The 19,465-nt window shown below is 33.0% G+C and overlaps 1 protein-coding gene across 1 annotated transcript in view; it reads right to left on the bottom strand.

Moving 5' to 3' along the window:
- LOC129751195 (uncharacterized) overlaps positions 1-19,465 on the bottom strand; it is a 598,057-nt gene that overhangs the window by 324,444 nt on the left and 254,148 nt on the right. The window contains exon 2 of the mRNA XM_055746561.1: positions 19,275-19,316. The gene's annotated coding sequence lies outside the window, so the exon portion shown is untranslated. The remainder of the gene's footprint in view (positions 1-19,274; positions 19,317-19,465) is intronic.

The following is a 19,465-nucleotide window of genomic DNA, read 5'->3' as shown; positions in this document are numbered from 1 at the left end:
CTGCAGGGACAGTTATGACCTAACCTCAATTCTGATGTACTCTCCTAGAGTAATTATTCTAATGTTAATTTACGAGCTTAATAATATTAATAGGTTTCATAAGATGTACCAGTAAGTCTAAATTCGCTAAACGGATGCTTTAGACTGTTCTTCGGAATCTTGGCGGCTATTCGATAAATCTCCGATCTAATAGTTGGAAGAGTTTCACGTGTTCATCAGCATATAGGATACCGTTAAGGGACTAAATTTACCTTACTAAGTCGACTATTCCAACTTGTAGCACGAACTTATGACCTCGACAGTAATGAAGGGTTTATCAGGGATTCGATATTACGCGATAGAAATGATTATAATGATAAATATAAACTTTTAACGGACTTGCTTTCACAGCGCTGCGTGGAGATTTCGCGTGTTTACAATACCGTAGGAGATTATGAGGAAAAAGTGATCTATGTTTGTTTGACGTTCTGTTTTGCTCGTTGACTGACATCGTAGGCACGTGTTAGCTCCAGTGTGGCCATTTCTTCGTTCGCTGCGACAACACCGATTGAGCAGAAAATTTTGCACAGACAGAAGTATTAAGTAGGATTTTGAAGGGAAAATTTATGTTTTGAAATTGTAACGGAAAAAACGGTGAAAAACAAAGTGAAAATAAATTATTTAATGCGACATAAAAGGCTCCTTAATAATGCTTTATTACAAGACTAGCTGACCCGGTTAATTACGTTTTTCTTTAAATCGTTATAATTGCTTAACTTCTTCTACACGTCCTTTACTTCTTTGTGCTCGTGAATCAATTTTATGAACATCGTCTTGAAATTGATCGAGTTGTTTCCCATTTTAACCCTTCAATGCATGCCATTTTTAAAATGAGAACAGCAAACATTGAGTCAGTCAAGTAATAACATTTTAATTCGTATAACACAACTGAACAGGTTTGAAGCCATTATTTTGAGTCTTATAAGAGTTGTGGCCCATCGAAGTTGAAAAATAATTTTTGAAATTGTTGATTTATTTGGTTACAATTATGCAAGTTTTATCCAACGTATGAAATAACAGATACTTTCCAGAAACTACTTTTTTCAAAAAAATAAATTTGATTTTTGCATACTTTTATTCGATATCACACACACACACACACTCACACATTAAAATATCGCGCAAAAATACTATGGGATACTATGGGTTTCTTTTAATCACAAAAGTCATCCTGCTCAAGGGGATTTTTTTTATTATCTGACAATTTGCGCCGGGGGTTTTCAGATTTTCCCCAAAATTGAAAATTTGGTTCATTATTGCGACTTAAAAACACATGTATTTTTTCAGATTTCTAACATTTTTATTTTTTCAGTTAGCTTCGGTTTGATTTTTTTGTAAATAAAAAATAACCATTTTTCAAAGCTACACAACTCTGTTATTTTTCAACGGAAATTATAAAATAGCACATCAAAATGCATTGAAATTTTATCAGCTTTCCAAATAATATAGTTGAAAAAAAAAAAAATAATAACCTTCAACATGAAAAGATGTAAATAAACTTTACATGGCATCTAAAAGTACCGCCTGCACCACCGAATATTTTGTAAAAAATACCATTGTATAGCTCAATTTATGATGCAACTTTCATCTGAAGACAGCAAAGTGGGCCATCAACTCCTTGAAGAGTTATGAAAGAAAAGATGACACTAAATCTCTTTTTTTGCATCGAAAACAAACAATGGTCGAACAACTGCACTCACATATGGAGGTAGCGCGCACTTCTAAAAACATGGAAACAAAAGAACTTACCAAAGTAGGTAAAAAACACTACTTTTTCGTGCTTCGTAGAGTGTTTGCAGCATAACTGACTTTAAATTTGACCCAAAATTCTTAGTATCGTATTGTTAATGTGATATAACAAATAATGGGAATGTTGCTTTTACAACCTGGTCATATGCTATATAACTTATTAACTTTTCGATCACAGATCATTGTGAAGCATAATCAATGCCAATAGTAGAAGGTTCAGTCCCTGTGTTTGGGATCACAAAAATGTGATTAAAGAATGAAATATAGACGTGCTTACATAGTTTTTATATCGGGAGCACTGGACACCAAAATGTAGAAATAATCGAAGAGCTCAGTATGGCCAGCCCAGGCAGTAAAAAGCATCATTCCCATTGTAGGTAATATGGCATTGGAAATATGATACTTTTACCGTATTCGTTTTCTCCATTCGCCCAGTTTTGAGGTTTACCATACTAGAACGAACATAATTCGTCATCAAAAACAAGCAAGCGAGAAAATCAGCTTTTTCTGTTTTGGAATATATTCTTAAAATGTGACCACCACTTTCAGCACAAACGAAAATCGTTTCTAGGTTGTCATGATAAATCGTAAGACCTGAAATTTTCGAAATTGAGTTATTGGTAAGGTCGAGAGCACCATTTTTATTCATTAGAGGACTGTTCATCGACCATATTTGAAACCTTTTTCAAATCTACTTGTATAACAGTCCCATACAGAATATTTTTTACTCACCAAGCTTCTTTCTAAGACTTAAATTATATATAATACCAACCAAACTGTAACACTTAAAAAAGATTGTATCTTATGTTACCCGAATAAAAATGAATTATTATTATTATTATTATTATTAAATTTGATCATTTTAGAACTTCTAAATGCAATTTTTGGAAAAGAAACATACTTTTGGAAAAATATCGTAAATTCCACATTTTGAGTTGAATATTTTTACGATTTTTGATTGCATCCGAAAGTTTTTCGCTCAGGAAGTCATTCCTAAGGAAGCCTTACCTGGCTTCGAAAACTAGTGTGCATTATTCGACATCAAGTGAGTTATACTTTTTTTAAAGGACTCAAAGCAATAAATCAAAGACTATTTCGCCTTAAGAAGCATTGAAAAGTAACCAAATCCGTGTTATTCAACATATGGGACTGTTATTCGGGTTTATTCCATATAGAACAGCCACATATTGTTTTTTTTTTCGAAATTTCTAGAACAAAACCTCTATTTTTAGTGTTTTATTTTGAAGCCCTATGTTGACCTAAAATGATGAAAATTCATATGGGACTGTTATGTGAGTAGGGGCAGTCTACAAAGCTGTGTGGTGGCGGCCTATAGAATACTACCACTGGGATACTGGTCCACGTCGTAAAAGGCGACTTATCCAGTACTTCCCATATGCGTTAGTCATTCTTCAAATGCGACTATCACATTGGGAGGGGGGAACCTTGGCTTGGTTCCAAGCCAAGTTTCTTCAGGGAGGATTCACCAATTGTGCTTATTGCTATTAATGCGCATGCACGAGTTGTATTCTCCTAAATTTGCCTGCGGGCCCCAAAGTGGGGGTAGGAGGGTGTATAATAATCCTATCTTAAGCAGAACGTTGTTAAGGTCTGCACTATAGCCAGGCACTGGTGCAAAGGGCCGTATTTTTCCTGGCAACTCGTGGGATTAAGATTATACACACGATTTTAAAATTTTCATCCTGTATGGGATACCCCGCTTCATGCGTCGATATGAAGGTGCAGGGGTTCTTGTGTGTGATGGGAATATGTGTGGAATTCTTTGATAGAAATGCTTTCTATTAAGGTTGCACAGATAAATCTGCAGCACAAAAGAACCGCTACACTGAACTTATGTCGTTTAATCCTTAATGGAACTGCATCAATCGCCTTGGTCCAAGAACCCTATTTCCGAAATGGAACTTTTTACTTAGGGAATTTGCTCAAACCAAACTTTACTGTGTTCAGTGTAATTGGAATGACTAATGCCCGAATAATGCCTCGTGCATGTATATTGATAAACAATTCTTTAAATGCAACACTTATACCCAATCTAACAACAAGAGATATTTGCGTCGTTCAGGTTTCGCTGCCTGATAGAAAATACGTCTACTGTTCAGCATACTCGCCATATGAACAATCATCCCCTACGGATGATTTAAAAAATGTCATTTCATTCTGTGAATCACAAAATATACCTCTTGTAATTGGCTGTGATGCCAATGCCCATCATTTTGTATGGGGTAGCTCAGATATCAATCTGAGAGGCTTAAATTTAATGGAATATTTAAGCAGCACTGATTTAGAAATTCTAAATGTAGGAAATAAAGCAACTTTTGTTAGGTGTGACAGAGAAGAGGTGATTGACATCACACTTTGTTCTAGAACAATTTCTCAGGAAATTTCAAATTGGCATGTGCCTAGCGAAGAATCGATTTCTGACCACAGGTTTATCTATTTTGAACACTCAGGTGAGTTTTTAGAAACAATTACATTCAGAAACCCAAGAACAACTAATTGGGACCTATATTTGGAGCATCTTGCTACGAAATTTCATGGATATACACCTGAAATTACTACTCCTTCTGAGTTGGATGAAGTGGTTGCAAAAACCACCGAAATTATTTTAAATTCTTATGAAGAAGCGTGTCCCTTACGAACGTTGAAATTCAACAAAAACAGTACACCATGGTGGAACTCAAATCTCAGTAAATTACGAAAAATCTGCAGACGCTCTTGGAACCGAAGGCGCACAGAAGGTTTTGATGCTTTCAAGTTGGCTCGCAGAGCTTACCGGAAAGCAACAAGAGCTGCCGAACGCTCAAGTTGGCAGAGCTACTGCACAAACATTTCAAGCTTGCAAGAAGCAAGTAGGTTAAATAAAGTCTTAGCCAAATCAAAAGATTATCAGGTTTCATACCTTAAAACCCCTAGTGGTGAATATACATCAAACGACGAAGAAACATTAAGTTGTCTATTCAATACTCACTTTCCAGGATGTGTTGATCAAGATTCATCGATAGAGCCTGAGTTCTTTTCTGGAAGTCTAGATTCCTTGCATTTTGCTCGGAAAATAGTTACTACAGAATCGATCAAATGGGCAATCGATGGTTTTGCTCAATACAAATCTCCTGGAAGTGACGGTTTATTTCCAGTTTTGCTTCAAAAAGGTTTCGATCATTTCAAACACATATTAAGAAAAATAATGATAAGCAGTTTTGCTCATGCATATATTCCTAAACTTTGGCGGCAGATAGCCGTGAAATTCATCCCTAAAGGGGGACGATCATCATACGACGAAGCCAAAAGCTTTCGTCCTATTAGTCTAAGTTCATTTCTGTTAAAAGCACTTGAACGTTTAATTGATCATCATATCAGGCAAGAATGCCTTGTCCAACATCCGCTTAATACGACACAACATGCATACCAAACAGGAAAATCAACATTAACTCTTCTGCACAACGTAGTACATAATATTGAAAATAGTTTTTCACAGAAAGAATCATGTCTAGGAGCATTTCTAGACATAGAAGGAGCATTTGATAATGTCTCGTTTACATCAATAATGGATGCGGCACTACTTCATGGAGTGCCTAGTGTTATAACTACCCAAGTAACCAAAAGTCACATAGCTACTTAATCTTGTACGTTTTAAGTTCACATTTCGCTGAGTAAAAGGTACTCGAGAGAAATAAAATCCGTTTTCCTTAAGTGCTTCATCTGGACTTCTGAACGAACATACAAAGTCTAAACAAGTAGCATATAACATATTTGTGCGTTCTAAGTACCTCATAAAGTCCGGATATCAACTCGACTTATCGTGCTTCGTAACGAACTTCTTACGAACTATTTGATTCCATGCGGAACTTCTTACGAACTTTTTGGTTCCATGCGGAACTTCTTACGTACTTTTTGGTTCCATATGGAACTTCTATGCAACTTCAATGCGAATTGAAAAAAAGTTCAAATAGCTTGTTTACATTGTCTTAGAAAAATTTTTGAAGGCGTTCTCAATTAGTGAACAAAAATGGATTATTGACAAAAAATAAGAAAGAATGGTTTGTTTTATATAGTCGCCGGCTATTGGAACAAAAATGGAATGAGGAAAGAACATTACATAAGTAAGTACATAAGACAATAATATTAGGAGAATATTTTACTAATTAAAAGTTTAATTTCAGCACCAGCTTTCCTTGAACCAGAGTTGTCAAACACAAACCCTTTAGTTTTGTAACATCAAAGAACCTTTTTTAATTGGTAACAGTTCGATCTATCATGTTCATTCAGAAGTTTTCCCAAAAAAAGTTGCTTTATCCCTTCGTCGATTGTGAATTGGACAAAAATGGATGTAGGGAGAAACCTAAATAAAGTTAAAATTATTTGGGAAATGCGTATTTATCAGCGATTGTATATTATTAGGTTTTAAATTTAAATTACATATTAATATTCATTTTCTGACTACATTTCACAGTTTTTACGTTTTCCGCATTAGTAGAAACATAGTAATTTCGATTCTTCTTATTTCCCATTTCAATGAAAGTAACTCTCACAGCAACATTAACACATCCAGCACCTAGTACATTCTAACAAACATCAAAGGCAGATTATTTCGACGGGAAGTTCATCCATGGATGCTTAGAAAATGTGGGTCGATTGAGCTCATTATTTTTCCAATGTTGAATGCGACGATTTGCCGTAAAAATCGAACAATTCTGATAATTTTCTTAAATTTTGTTTTCTGGTTTCAGCCAATCTGAAATGTACATAAAATGTGTTTTAATTTAGGAAAATATTGAAAAACTAGAAACAAATTACAACTTCCTCCTGTAGAATCTGTTTCTGCAGTTCTTAAAAATTGGATTGTATTGTAACAGAAATTGCAGCAGCTTGATCACGGTCCACATATTTAGGTATATTCCTTTTTTAACTGCAAATAAACATTAAACAATGAGATACAATTGTCACAAAAAAGAATTCAGTTCGTTCACTTACGTTCAAATTTAAATGTTGTAGATACGATTCACAAGGAGATTATCTATTCATGGTGTGCAAAATTGGAAGCAAGGATAATTTATTTTGTACGGCAGTCCTCGTTTCACAACTTCTGTTTTTACTTTTTGAAGCTGATTGTTTACTATTTTTCATCCCGCCTACTTTTACAAGGATAACCCATAAATTATTTCAAATAGATGTTTTAAATACCATTGAATCAGAAAACAGCCATGGTTCAAAGGTAACGTGCTCAGCTTTCATTCCACAGTTTCAGGTTCAAATCTCCATGCAGGAAAATATTTCAAGTAAGTTTAAAATTGTTGAAAATAGGAACGAATATAAGTAATAATAAAGATTACAGCAAATCTGATAAATGTAAAAAAGGACTTTAGAACGCTTTATTTTTGCAAGATTTTTTTTTTTCAAAGTTTCATTTGAAGCTGAGTAGCCTTCTACTCAGCTTTGTTTATGGAACTTGAAAGTATCAATAAGAACTTAAAATTTCAGCTGAGTAGAACGCTATTAAGCCTTCAACAAGGGCTGAGTAAGCTTCTAAGATACCATTCTATGGAACTTTTGGTTACTTGGGTAACTGGATTAGAGCAATGCTAAGTAACAGGAATCTTCATTCGTCTTTAAGACAGGCTTCAATTACAAAAGTTAGCACACGTGGTTGCCCACAGGGAGGTGTACTATCACCTCTTTTGTGGAACCTAGTTGCGGACGGCTTGTTGAGAAAACTCAATGACCGTGGAATACCAACCTATGGATTCGCAGATGATTATCTTCTGCTGGTAAGAGGTTTGTGCATAAGCACATTATTTGATATAATGCAACAAGCTCTGCGCTCTGTTGAACGATGGTGTTCTCATGTAGAACTTTCAGTTAACCCTCTAAAAACTAATATTGTTTTATTTACTAAAAAACGTATCACCCGCGGGGTGCGCCCTCTGCTGTTTTATGGTTCCGAAATCACCGTGTCTGATCAAGTTAAATATTTGGGTGTCATTCTTGACTCCAAATTAAACTGGTCTGATCACATCGAATTCAGAATCAAAAAAGCATGCATGGCCTTCGGACAATGCCGACGTGCAATCGGGAAAAACTGGGGACTCAAACCCAAACATATTCACTGGATTTACTCCACAATAGTAAGACCAATTCTGGCCTATGGGTGTCTAGTGTGGTGGCAGAAAGGAGAAGTTGCAACAGTTCGGACTAAACTAAATCACCTTCAAATAATGTGTCTTTTGGGGATGTCCGGATCGTTCACTACAACTCCTACTGCAGCACTAGAGGCTCTGTTTTCTATCAAACCTCTACACTTGTTCCTAAAACAGGAAGCCTTCTCATGTGCTTTTCGTCTACAGGCAGTTGGTCTCTGGCTGTCAGGAAATATCGAAAGATCATCGAGTCATACAAATGTGTGGCCTGAATTAGTTAGATTAAACAAGTTTAATCTAGCGCCAAACGATTTAACACTCTCGAGTAGTTTTCCCTACATGGGGTTTAAAGTCAAATTTCCTTCTCCTCAAGAATGGTTATCAGGTTTCGTAGAGGACCAAATGTCCTCTCATATTGTATTCTATACTGACGGTTCATTATCAAACGGCCGTGCAGGTGCAGGAATTTACTGTCACGAGTTGAACATAGAATATGCTCAACCTCTAGGAAAATATTGTACAGTCTTCCAGGCTGAGCTATATGCTATTATGTATGGAGTGCAAATTGCACTTCAAAAGAAGATTATGTTCAGAACAATTTACTTCTGTTCAGATAGCCAAGCAGCTATCAAATCACTCAGTGCCTCCAGTTCTAGATCAAAACTGGTAATCGCATGCCGGAAAGCAATCGAAGAACTTGCTGAAGACAATGGATTAAACCTTCTATGGGTACCCGGACATAAGGGAATTTTTGGAAACGAATGCGCCGACGAACTCGCTAGAGCTGGGTCGGAAAAGGAATTTTACGGACCTGAGCCGGCTGTCCCAATATCGCCATGTTGGTTCAGAAACCAAATTCAAACTTGGTCCTCTAACCAGCATGAACGATACTGGGAAGAGTTGGACACTTGTCGTCAAACTAAATTATTTTTAGAAAAACCATCTCCAATCATATCGAGTTACTTATTAACTTTAAATAAATCTCATTGCAGCATCTTAATCAGAGCACTCTCCGGTCATTGTAAACTCAACTATCACATGCACAACATTCAGCGTGCTGAATCTCCAGTATGTGGTAGTTGTGAATCAGATGTGGAAGATCCCTTCCATCTTATATGTAACTGTCCCTCATTTGCCAGACTACGTTTTCGTACTCTGGGATCTTACGCTTTAAGCGAATCTGAGTTTAAGAAATTAAACTTAAAAAACATTCTATCATTCCTTACCGAATGTAGAAAAGAGCTTTAATGCTAATAATCCCTAGTGGAAAGGCTTTATGCCATCTTAAATAGATTGAATTTATTTCTTCCTTTTATAGGTTTTTCAGGTTTCTCAGGTAAATGATGAAATCTTGGATAAAAAAAAAGGCTAGGCACAATTTTCCCGTATGTTTGGATAACGTGCCGCTATTAAGCCTACCCCCATTCTGATAGAACAGCCACATATTGATTTTTTTTTTCGAAATTTCTAGAACAAAACCTCTATTTTTAGTGTTTTATTTTGAAGCCCTATGTTGACCTAAAATGATGAAAATTCATATGGGACTGTTATGTGAGTAGGGGCAGTCTACAAAGCACGAAAAAATAGTGCTTTTACCTGCTTTGATAATTTCTTTTGTTTCCATGTTGATAGAAAAGCGCGCTATCTCCATATGTGAGCGCACTTGTTCGACCATTGTTTGTTTTCGATGCAAAAAAAGAGATTTAGTGTCATCATTTCTTTCATAACTCTTCAAGGAGTTGATGGCCCACTTTGGTGTCTTCAGATGAAAGTTGCATCATAAATTGAGCTATACAATGGTATTTTTTACAAAATATTCGGTGGTGCAGACGGTACTTTTAGACGCCATTTAAAGTTTATTTACATTTTTTCATGTTGAAGTTCATTATTTAATTTTTTTCAACTATATTATTTGGAAAGCTGATAAAATTTCAATGCATTTTGATGTGCTATTTTATAATTTCCGTTGAAAAATAATAGAGTTATGTAGCTTTGAAAAATGGTTATTTTTTATTTACAAAAAAAATCAAACCTAAGCTAACTCAAAAAATAAAAATGTTAGAAATCTCAAAAAAATACATGTGTTTTTAAGTCGCAAAAATGAACCAAATTTTCAATTTTGGGGAAAATCTGAAGACCCCCGGCGCAAATTGTCAGATAATAAAAAAAAATCCCCTTAACTCAAAAATTTTCATGCTTTCCCGAGATGTTTGGTTTGTTTTAAAACAACAATATGCTTTAAAGGGTTAAATTTATTTAAAAAATGAGATTCTTTAAATTATTATACAATCCATCTCCAACCCAAAAAATCCTCGAATAGTAAATTGTACTTCATAACGATCGTCCGTTCATACGTAATGTTGTTACAAAGAATGAGTTACTGAAACACTTGAAACAGTCCGATCATCAGTCACGGGGTGCAATTTTCAAGTAGTTAACGATAGTTCAACGGAATCCTACTTAAGATGCAACTTTATCGTTATGGTTTTCCCAAGCTGCTTCAAATCGGGGAGCGTGCCTTGATTGTCTCGCAATACCGGTCTCTAAGATAAGAGGAGGAGCATCGTCGTTACTCAAGTTAGTTTTGGCACAAACTTTATTTGCCCGTCCTTCCTTGCACCCACATCATATAAAGCAAACAAACAGACTTGCTAAGCAAAATTCCAGAATCCGCATTCACTACTGGCAAGTGTTAACGCTGCCGATTAGTTTTGCTCGTAAGAATAACTAAATTATGGCTTTGGTGTGCATCAGCCAGATTTCAACAAGGTCCACCTCCTATTCGTTGATTTAGTCACTCTCGGGCTAAGTTTTCATCCAAGACGGATCTTGCTTTTCTTAAATGGGAAGCGCAGTCGAACATTTGCCATTGAAGTCAGTGCCAATTGATGAAGTCGACATTTTTGGTTAAGTTTTTGGAAAGTTCCTCCGGTTTCCTTTCTGCGTGACGAAGGTTTATAAAATAGTTCGAACTCGATGGGGTTTGATTTAAACGGAAGAAGTTCTGAGATTTGTTCGAGCTGGAAAATCAATAAAAATTATGAAATTTGAAAAAATGTTTTTTGAAGAGAAATTTCTAAATACACACAGCATTAACCCAAATCTTACATATGTATTTTTGAGAACTTATCATTCCGAATCTTACCGGAAATTAAGAAAAAACGCAAAAAAAACTTCAGTTTAAACTGTTGGTAACGATCAACAATGAAAAGTTCAAATTGTCGCAGATAAGCGTTGTGAATATCAATAAGAGAATATTGGATAAAAATCGCAATCACGCTAGAAAGTCTTCTGATTGCGCCCATTCATGGCACAGCTTTCGACACTCTCTACACATACCAAAAAAGCTTCAAATTGGATTAGATGATGCTTTTCAATTGAGTTTTGGTTCAACCAAAAGCAGATGAGCCTACACGGAAGGAAAAGAAGCGCCAAAAAAAACTGGCAAGAAAATCTTTCGACAGCGGCAAAAATCGAGGTGGGTAATTTGCTCGAAAAGTTGTTTATTATTCCAGTGGAGTGCAAATTGACTATCGCACAAATTCGACCCAAACATACACCAACACCCACACCAAGCTACCCACAAGCGGCAAAACCAAACAACGCCATTTGAAAAGTTCACTTTCAGCCAGATTTTTCTTCCTTTTTTCTTTGACGTGTCCTATAAGAAGGTTACTTGGTATGTACTACATGCTCCATACCTGACAGAAAAAAATCTCGTTACCTACCTTTTTACAGCGAGCAGGTGAGAAAGTCAATTGAAATTCAGCCGCCAAAACTAGCCGGGCCTCCCGAAAGAAGATGGTGATGATTTTTGAAATTTCTGATCACACTTCCGGTGGTTTCCTGATGGTTTCCAATAAGCGACCTTTTCTCTCAAAAGGAGGAATTCCGGAATCCTTTTTTTGTAGTGATTTGAAGGCAGAAAGCTGCGAACATATTTCAGAAAATGAGCAAATCTGTTCCCGCGAATGTTTAAGGAACAGAATTTAATAAAAAAATATCTACAATAATCTAGAATTTTCGGTCGACAATTTTAAAATTAAATGTCCGGCCCGGATACGTGCTATAAAAATTCTGGCAACCTTAGTCTAAAACATGGAAAAATTACTAAAAATTACTAAAAATTATCGAAAATTGATGGCATATGAAAAAAATTAACAATTTATGTTGAGTGAAAAGTGATTTGTAGTTCGATTTTGTTGTCAAAAACAAAAGGGACCTGTATTCAGTTTTCATATTTTTTTATTTGTAAATTTGATCCTGCTCTTCAATACTGAATTTTGTTTGGGAAAATTGATTTCAATTTATGGTATTTTTTTTTAAATATTTCGAGTCTATATCCTCAATATAATGCTAATATACGAACACACACAATTAAAATCTCAGAGAAACTATATGTTTTTTTCAAGCAGGGCCGTAGGAAGAACCCTTCGGGATACAACAATATACGAAGAAAAAAAATTATAACAAAGTATGTTTGTAACTATATGATTATTCAATTTTAAGAACCGTAATCCGGGGTAAGATAAATCACTTTTTTCAATATTTTTCGAATATTTTTTCTTTAAAGGGGAATGTTGCATGTTTCGTATTTTAAAAACCATTACTGGACTAAAAACGTAAAATATGGTTGCAGAAATTTATTAGACTACATTAAATTTGATTTAAAAATCTAATTCGTTTCTGTTTTGAATTTGATACTTTGAGGTGACATTGATCAGTCTCTGTTTTGACGCTTTAAACGAGTTTTCTTGATCATAAAAGATACAAAACACCTCCATAATGTTAACAAATGCTTGTTTATCAACTTTACCTTGCTTTTTAACGTTTTCTTTTAAAAACATGTATAATCGAAAAAATAACTATGATGCTGCATACATTTAGAAGCAAAAATTAAAACAATTGCTAAATAGTTTAAGTTTCAAAATACAAATTAAATTTTACCTTCATACCTTCTAGGCACTCCCACTATTTCCATTTTAATTTTTTCTTCAAATTTAACCATTTGATAAAGTTCCTATCCATTTGTCCAATACGGGCTTAGTCTTAGAAAATGTCCTTATTTTTTAAACATCAAAAATTTATCATAAAATGACTGTAAAAATATACATAGAAAAAAAGTAGTTCTTTCACATTCAACAACCCGTTTGCTTCTAAATGCTTCTTGGTATCATCAGGAGAGCTGTTTGTTTGCGAGCCTTGGAAAAAAAGATATTTTTTTATTTTGAAATTACATTTTTACTAACAGAAAAAAAATTCAAATACAAATCAAATATTGCTTATTTGATACCCAATCAATAGGCTTTCAAACGAAGAAAACAGTTTTCAAAAATTTAAACTACAGACTGAGTTATTGATGATAATGTGCTAAAATTTATTGTTGGTCAAAGTTACCCCGTTTTACGGTACTCATTAATAGTTTTCGTATGAAATCGTAACTTTTGAGAAGACACGAATGCCAAAAAGATGTCAAAGTGTCATTAATAAAACCTCAATAAAAAGTAACTTTAGAATAGTGGTCCTTACCTTAAAGAGCAAACATGTTTTAATGTAACCTCTAGCAACAAAATATGAAATTTGCTTCATCGATTGGTAAATTTATTGAATTTGAGCATAAAACAAGTTCTTTTTAGCCTTCATTTTCTTAAAAAAACATTCTATACTCAAATCAAAAAAGCCCATTCTTCTAAACTCTTTTGCAAATTCCAAGATTCTAACCTTTGATGAAAATAAATAAAATTTTCCAAAAAACAGTAAGAGATAAACAAAAATCGGATTAAATTTGCTTTATGCAAACTTGAACCAAATTTATGATTTTAGTTTGAAATTTGCCTTTAAAAAAACTACAATATTAATAATGTTACCACTGAGAAAATAAAGATTTTTTTGCAGATTGTGTAGGTGGAGATCAAGTACATGTTTCTTTAACAGGAATTATTTTTCAAAAAGAATCAATTCCATAATAAACATCCTGTGGATTTTTCTGATTTTTCTGAATATAATTTGGGATATTTTGCATGAATCAATACAAAGAAAATCAACTCAAATTCTTCTTTATATTTGTGATAATCAGCTTAATTGTATGTACAAACTAATTGATATTAAAAAATTTGAAATCTGAAAATTGAATTGACGAGCAAATTTTTAAGTTCATGTTCTCTTCAATTTCTCAACAATTTTATGTTGATTGAAAAACTCATTCACTAGCTCAATCTTTTTCTGAACTTTAAATCTGAATTCAAAAATTGTTTCTGAAATTCCATACGATTTCTGAAATGTACAAAAAATACGATTTGCGAATCTTAATTTCAGATAAGAATTTTATGAGCCAATTCTTAGCGCCCTCATTCATAAATCTATTATTTAAATTCTTTAGTGCTGGTTTATTCTTAATTCATTATTTTAATTTCTTATTTTCAATCTATTTTAAGAATCTGATTTAAAATGTGAATCTCAAATTATGAATCTGAGTTTGAGTTTTGAATTTTGGATCGCCTCTTAGAAGCTTCAAATGTTTAAATTTTGTGTTAGAATAAAGTTTAATAACTTCGAATTTGAATCAGAAACAAAATTCTTTTTTTTTCATATTCGGAAAACTATTAGCTTAATATTGAAAATTCATGTGATTTTCGAAAAACATGACTCAAATTTGATATGAAATGCAAAACCGAATTTGAACCAGGATTTCAAAGCAGCTTTTCATTCCTTATTTCTTCCGATTATTCGAACTGAATATCAAGAATCCTAAACTTGATACAGAATCAGAAATATGAAAATATGTCTGAATACAATTTTGGTAATGGGAATATGGAACCAGAACTTCCAAAATGGGTTTAATTTAAATTTTTTTTACCAGATTGGTCCGGATGTTTAATATTAAATTTTTAATTCAAACTAAAAACAAACAAATTGTGTTGTAGTTTTTTTTATTTATGCATCCAAATTTTTGCAGCAAGTTAAGAAAAATAATTATGAAAGGTTTTTTAAGTTTTTTTTTCTAGATTTTTGATGAGCAATTTCAGGTTTTGACCAAAATTGAACGGTATTGCCAGGATTTTAATTGACAATTTTGAAATCAAACACCCGAATTTTGGCAGGTTTTCATAGAAAACAGCCCAAGTTTTTTCGGCCCAGATACGTGCTGAAAAAAATCTGGCAACCTTATTCCATGAAAAAGTGAGAAAACTTTGAAAAACTGTTGTAGATTTTTAAACTTGGGATGGGTTTTTGGGTTTTCGGACTTGAGGCATTAGTTTTGAGTTCAGATAATTACTATTGAATATCTTTGCTATTCTGGAGTAGAATACCTCACTTGCTTTTTTGTACCCTCAAATGAGCAGAAATAAAGCTTGTGTTTACAATACAACAACTTGGATTTAGTGCATACAAAATGCTACAGAATATAAAAATTATGTAAAGGCCACCCTTGAAATATTACTCCTGCTCCCGGAAAATCTGTGCGCCTATGATGGATATCCTACACAACAACATTTTTTTTTTTAATTATGAGATATAAAGTTTTTTAACCCTATACTGCCGTTCTAAGCAAGAATGTCCCATATGACTTTTGGGTCATTTTCACTTTTTTGCTGGAAACGGTCTCTTTTAGTGTTAACTTTCGAATAAAAACACAAACAAGTATACTTTGTTCTGAACTTATACGAAATTTTCATCAAGGTGGTTGTCTCTATGTTGATAGTTCTACGCAAGAATGTCACACTAGAGAAAATTCTATAAAAAAAAGGCAAATTTTATCGAAAAACTGTTGAATTTAATGTTATTCACTGAAAAGAACACTAAAATAGAGGGCAGAGGAGGAGCGAGAATACTTAAGTGTTTTATTCAGAGAAATTTTCACTAAACACTTTTCGGTAGGCACTACTTACAAGATCCATACTCAACTATACATTTTTATAAACAAAGAGGAATGTGTTTCTCAAATAACGGTTTAGCATGAGTTTTTGGGAAAAAAATAAACTACGCAAGCTTTCAAAATGATAGAAAAATTGTAGCCGTGTGACAGTTTTTCGTAGAACCAGCATCGGAATGCGTTCTGATTCTACGCAAAAGTGTCACACGGATCATTTTTGGCTAAAATTTGCTGTTTTTTTTTAGGAAATGTAATTTTTTGGCAGAAAACATTGTAAAATGATTAACTTGAACTGTTCACTACGAAAAAACTGTCGGTGAATTTTTAGTTTGAGAGAAAAATTGGAAATATAGCTGATATTTCAATCGCGTTTTTTTCGTTTGCACGTTTTTCTACATGGGACAATCTTGCTTAGAACGGCAGTATACGTCACAGAAATTGATACCCGTTAGAGCTCCTGAAGTGTAAATTAGTAACTTATGATTAAAATCACTAAATCTACCTTTGAAAATTCGTGTGTTTTGTTTTTTTAGAATAGAAAAATCCAATCCATCATTTTTACAAAAAAAATTCTATCGTTACTGAAACAATTTTGGCGGTTCATTGATTGAAAAATTCAGTTTTACACCACTTTTTTTACATTTAACATTCGCCATATTAATATGCAATGTATAGTTTCTATCTTCAGCTTTGTTGAACTTTAAGTAGAAATTTTTTGGAGCAATTCGTAGCTGATCTACAGTCTTTTTTCTTGACCAATTTTTTTTTTTTGAATTTTTTTCTTGGACTTTGAAAAACGGAAATCCAAAGTGTTGTAACTGAGTATTGTCTGGAAAACGCATTTGAGTTACATTAATTTGAAATTATAAATTTTGAACAAACCGATTGAGAAACTAGAGCAGTATAGCGTTTTAAAACGAGGGGTGTCAAATTAGCACTAGAGATCTGGGTAAGAAGTTTTTTTTTCTGAGCTTTAAGAGTTCGTCCATAAAAAACGTAATGATGAAAATCGAAGATTTCATAAATTGAATGAGGGTCTCCGAAGAAATTTGTTTATATGGGTGCTTCTAAGTAAAGATACAAGCCGCCAAATTTCCAATAATTTAATACTGACACTAAAGAGTGGGTAAGGGTCAATTTTCTGAAAGTTTAAAGAAAAATAAAAGCATAAATTTTTAAAATAATTCTGATTGCAAAATCAAATTTTTCAAGTTTTTAATCATTGATCTCAAGTTTTTGATCAAAAAAAAGCTCAAAAAAATAATGAACGAATGAAAAAAAATAAAAACAATATAGTTCAGTACTATTTGAATACTTTTTGTAAAGGTATTTTTAAGTTCCAGTTTTTGGTATAAAATAGTCATTTATCAAAACACGTCCCAAAATCTTGGAAATCCTTAGCAAAATTTGTATATTGAAACCTTAAGTAAAAAAAGGAACTTATTAATGTCAATGGTTAAAAGCTTTGAAGCTCAAGACCCTGGTAGATTTAGCTTATTTGGTTTGAACATAGAATAAGTTGTTTTTTTTTTTAAGTAAGCACTCAAATTTTTGAAAAAAAAAACCTATTCTATGGTCAAATCAAATAAGTTAAATGTACCCAAATTCTTACTGAATTCAAGGGTTTAATCCATCGGTAAAAATAAATTATATTTTCAAAAGTAAAAGAAAGCGATTAAAGTTTTTCGGTCGAATCAAAATCTTACGAATTCGATCCAAAGTTAAGATTTTAGTTTGTAAGTTGGCTGTTGAAAATTTTGCAATAAACTTAATGTTGTACAATACTCTAAAAATATATAGTATTTCCTGTAGATTATTTTTTGTAAATATTAGGTTACATGTTTTTATCAACACATATTTTCCATTAAAAAATCATTTCTATAATCAAAACCTTATGTTGATTTTTTTCAAAATAAAATCAGGTATTTTCATTAAACAAAACAAGCAAAATAAATTCAAAAAAGCATATATTTGTAATTTTTAGCTGAATTGTGTATACTATTTCAACTTGATATTTTTTTCTTGATTGTAATACTCATTCAAGAGTTGAATATGAAATCTGAATTTTAAATATTCATTCTCAATAAGAATTCTACCTTTATTATGTTGAAAACTAGCATAAGAATTCAGCTTAAGAACTTCAAATCTGAATATGAATATGCATATGAGGCCCTCAGAAGGGTTATTAATGCAAAAATGGTCGATTTGAGCTAATAATTCCGAACGTTTCTCTATGTTTCAAACTATATTTGATGAGTTTTTTTCAGATTTTTTTAAATTTTGTGTGAATGTTTTTAGGTTCGAATGAAAAATGCAAATTTTTGAACAATATATTAAAAAGACTGAACACAACAACTTAAAATCGTATTTTCTCAAAATAAACTTTTATGCGCTTTTACTAAGGTTGCCAGATTGTCCGGTTTTATCAGGGTTTGCCCGAATTTTTCATACAAAATTTGGGAACAGTCTGGCCCGGCCCGGTTGTCCGGATTTCATTGTAAAATTGCCGGATTTTTTCCGGATTCATTCACTTTTTTGGCAAATCAAACAAAAACAAACAAATTGTGTTGAAAATTTTGAGCAAGTATAATAAAAAATAATCATGAAAGGTTTTTTGAAGCCTTTAAAAGGATTTAAAATCTGTTGATGTACTTTTATGAAAATTCCTTTTTTCAATATCGTTTCTGGGTTTTGATAAAATTTGCCCGGATATTGCCCGGATTTTATTTGTCAATTTTGAAATCAAATGCCCGAATTTTGCCAGGTTTTTATATAAAATTGCCCGGATTTGTCCAGCCCGGATAAGTACTGATAAAATTCTGGCAACCTTAGCTATATTATATCCCTTTGGCTCCAAGGGCCACATATGATGGGTTCAAAAAGCATGCATCAAATTAAGAATGAAATGGAACACCGGATTCGAACCAGGATTTTAAAACAGCTTTTATTAATAATTCATAATGATGATTCTTACTGAAAATCAAGAATCCTCAACTAAATATGAAAACAGAAAGACAATTTTGATTTTGATAATATGGAATCCGAACCACCGGAATAAGATCAGTCTCATTTAACATTTTTTATTCCGAAATGAATTTATATCAACAAGAGAATTTTTTTTTTTGAAAAATTGTAACAGAATTCTGAACGTGGGATTATTTTTCGAGGTTTTGGGATCAGTTTTATGTTAAAATTGTTACTCTTTAATAATCACACTCACTTATAAAACTGTGATTAAGATTATGAAATTTTGAGTGTAGAGTAGAATACCTCGCTTGCTTTTCCTTGACCCACATTCTCCCGCGTTCTCAAAATATTTCCAACATTAAAAGGTATAAAAAAATTAAATATTTTTTGCTAAAAGTATGGTATTTAAAATAAACATATTAAAAATCGATTTTTGTTAAATTCAAGTGGTGAAAAATAAATATGAGATTAGTGGAGTTTGTTTTTCATACCTTATAGATCGGCAACTTTCATTCGTCGTCGTCCATTATAATCTGTTGAAGAAAAAAAACAAATATCTCGTTAGCAAATCCTTTGAAGAAGGGCTTAAAAACAGTTTTGAAACATTAAGAAAAGGAAATAAAAAGTATGAGTTAAAGTTTGAAACATTTTACAAACAATAGGTTTACAGATGAATAAAGTG

The sequence above is a fragment of the Uranotaenia lowii genome, chromosome 3 (genome assembly GCF_029784155.1).
Source record: "Uranotaenia lowii strain MFRU-FL chromosome 3, ASM2978415v1, whole genome shotgun sequence".
In the NCBI taxonomy this organism is placed as follows: Eukaryota; Metazoa; Arthropoda; class Insecta; order Diptera; family Culicidae; genus Uranotaenia; species Uranotaenia lowii.
The sequence above is the reverse complement of the archived record's forward strand: the minus strand, read 5'-3'. Positions and strand labels throughout refer to the sequence as shown.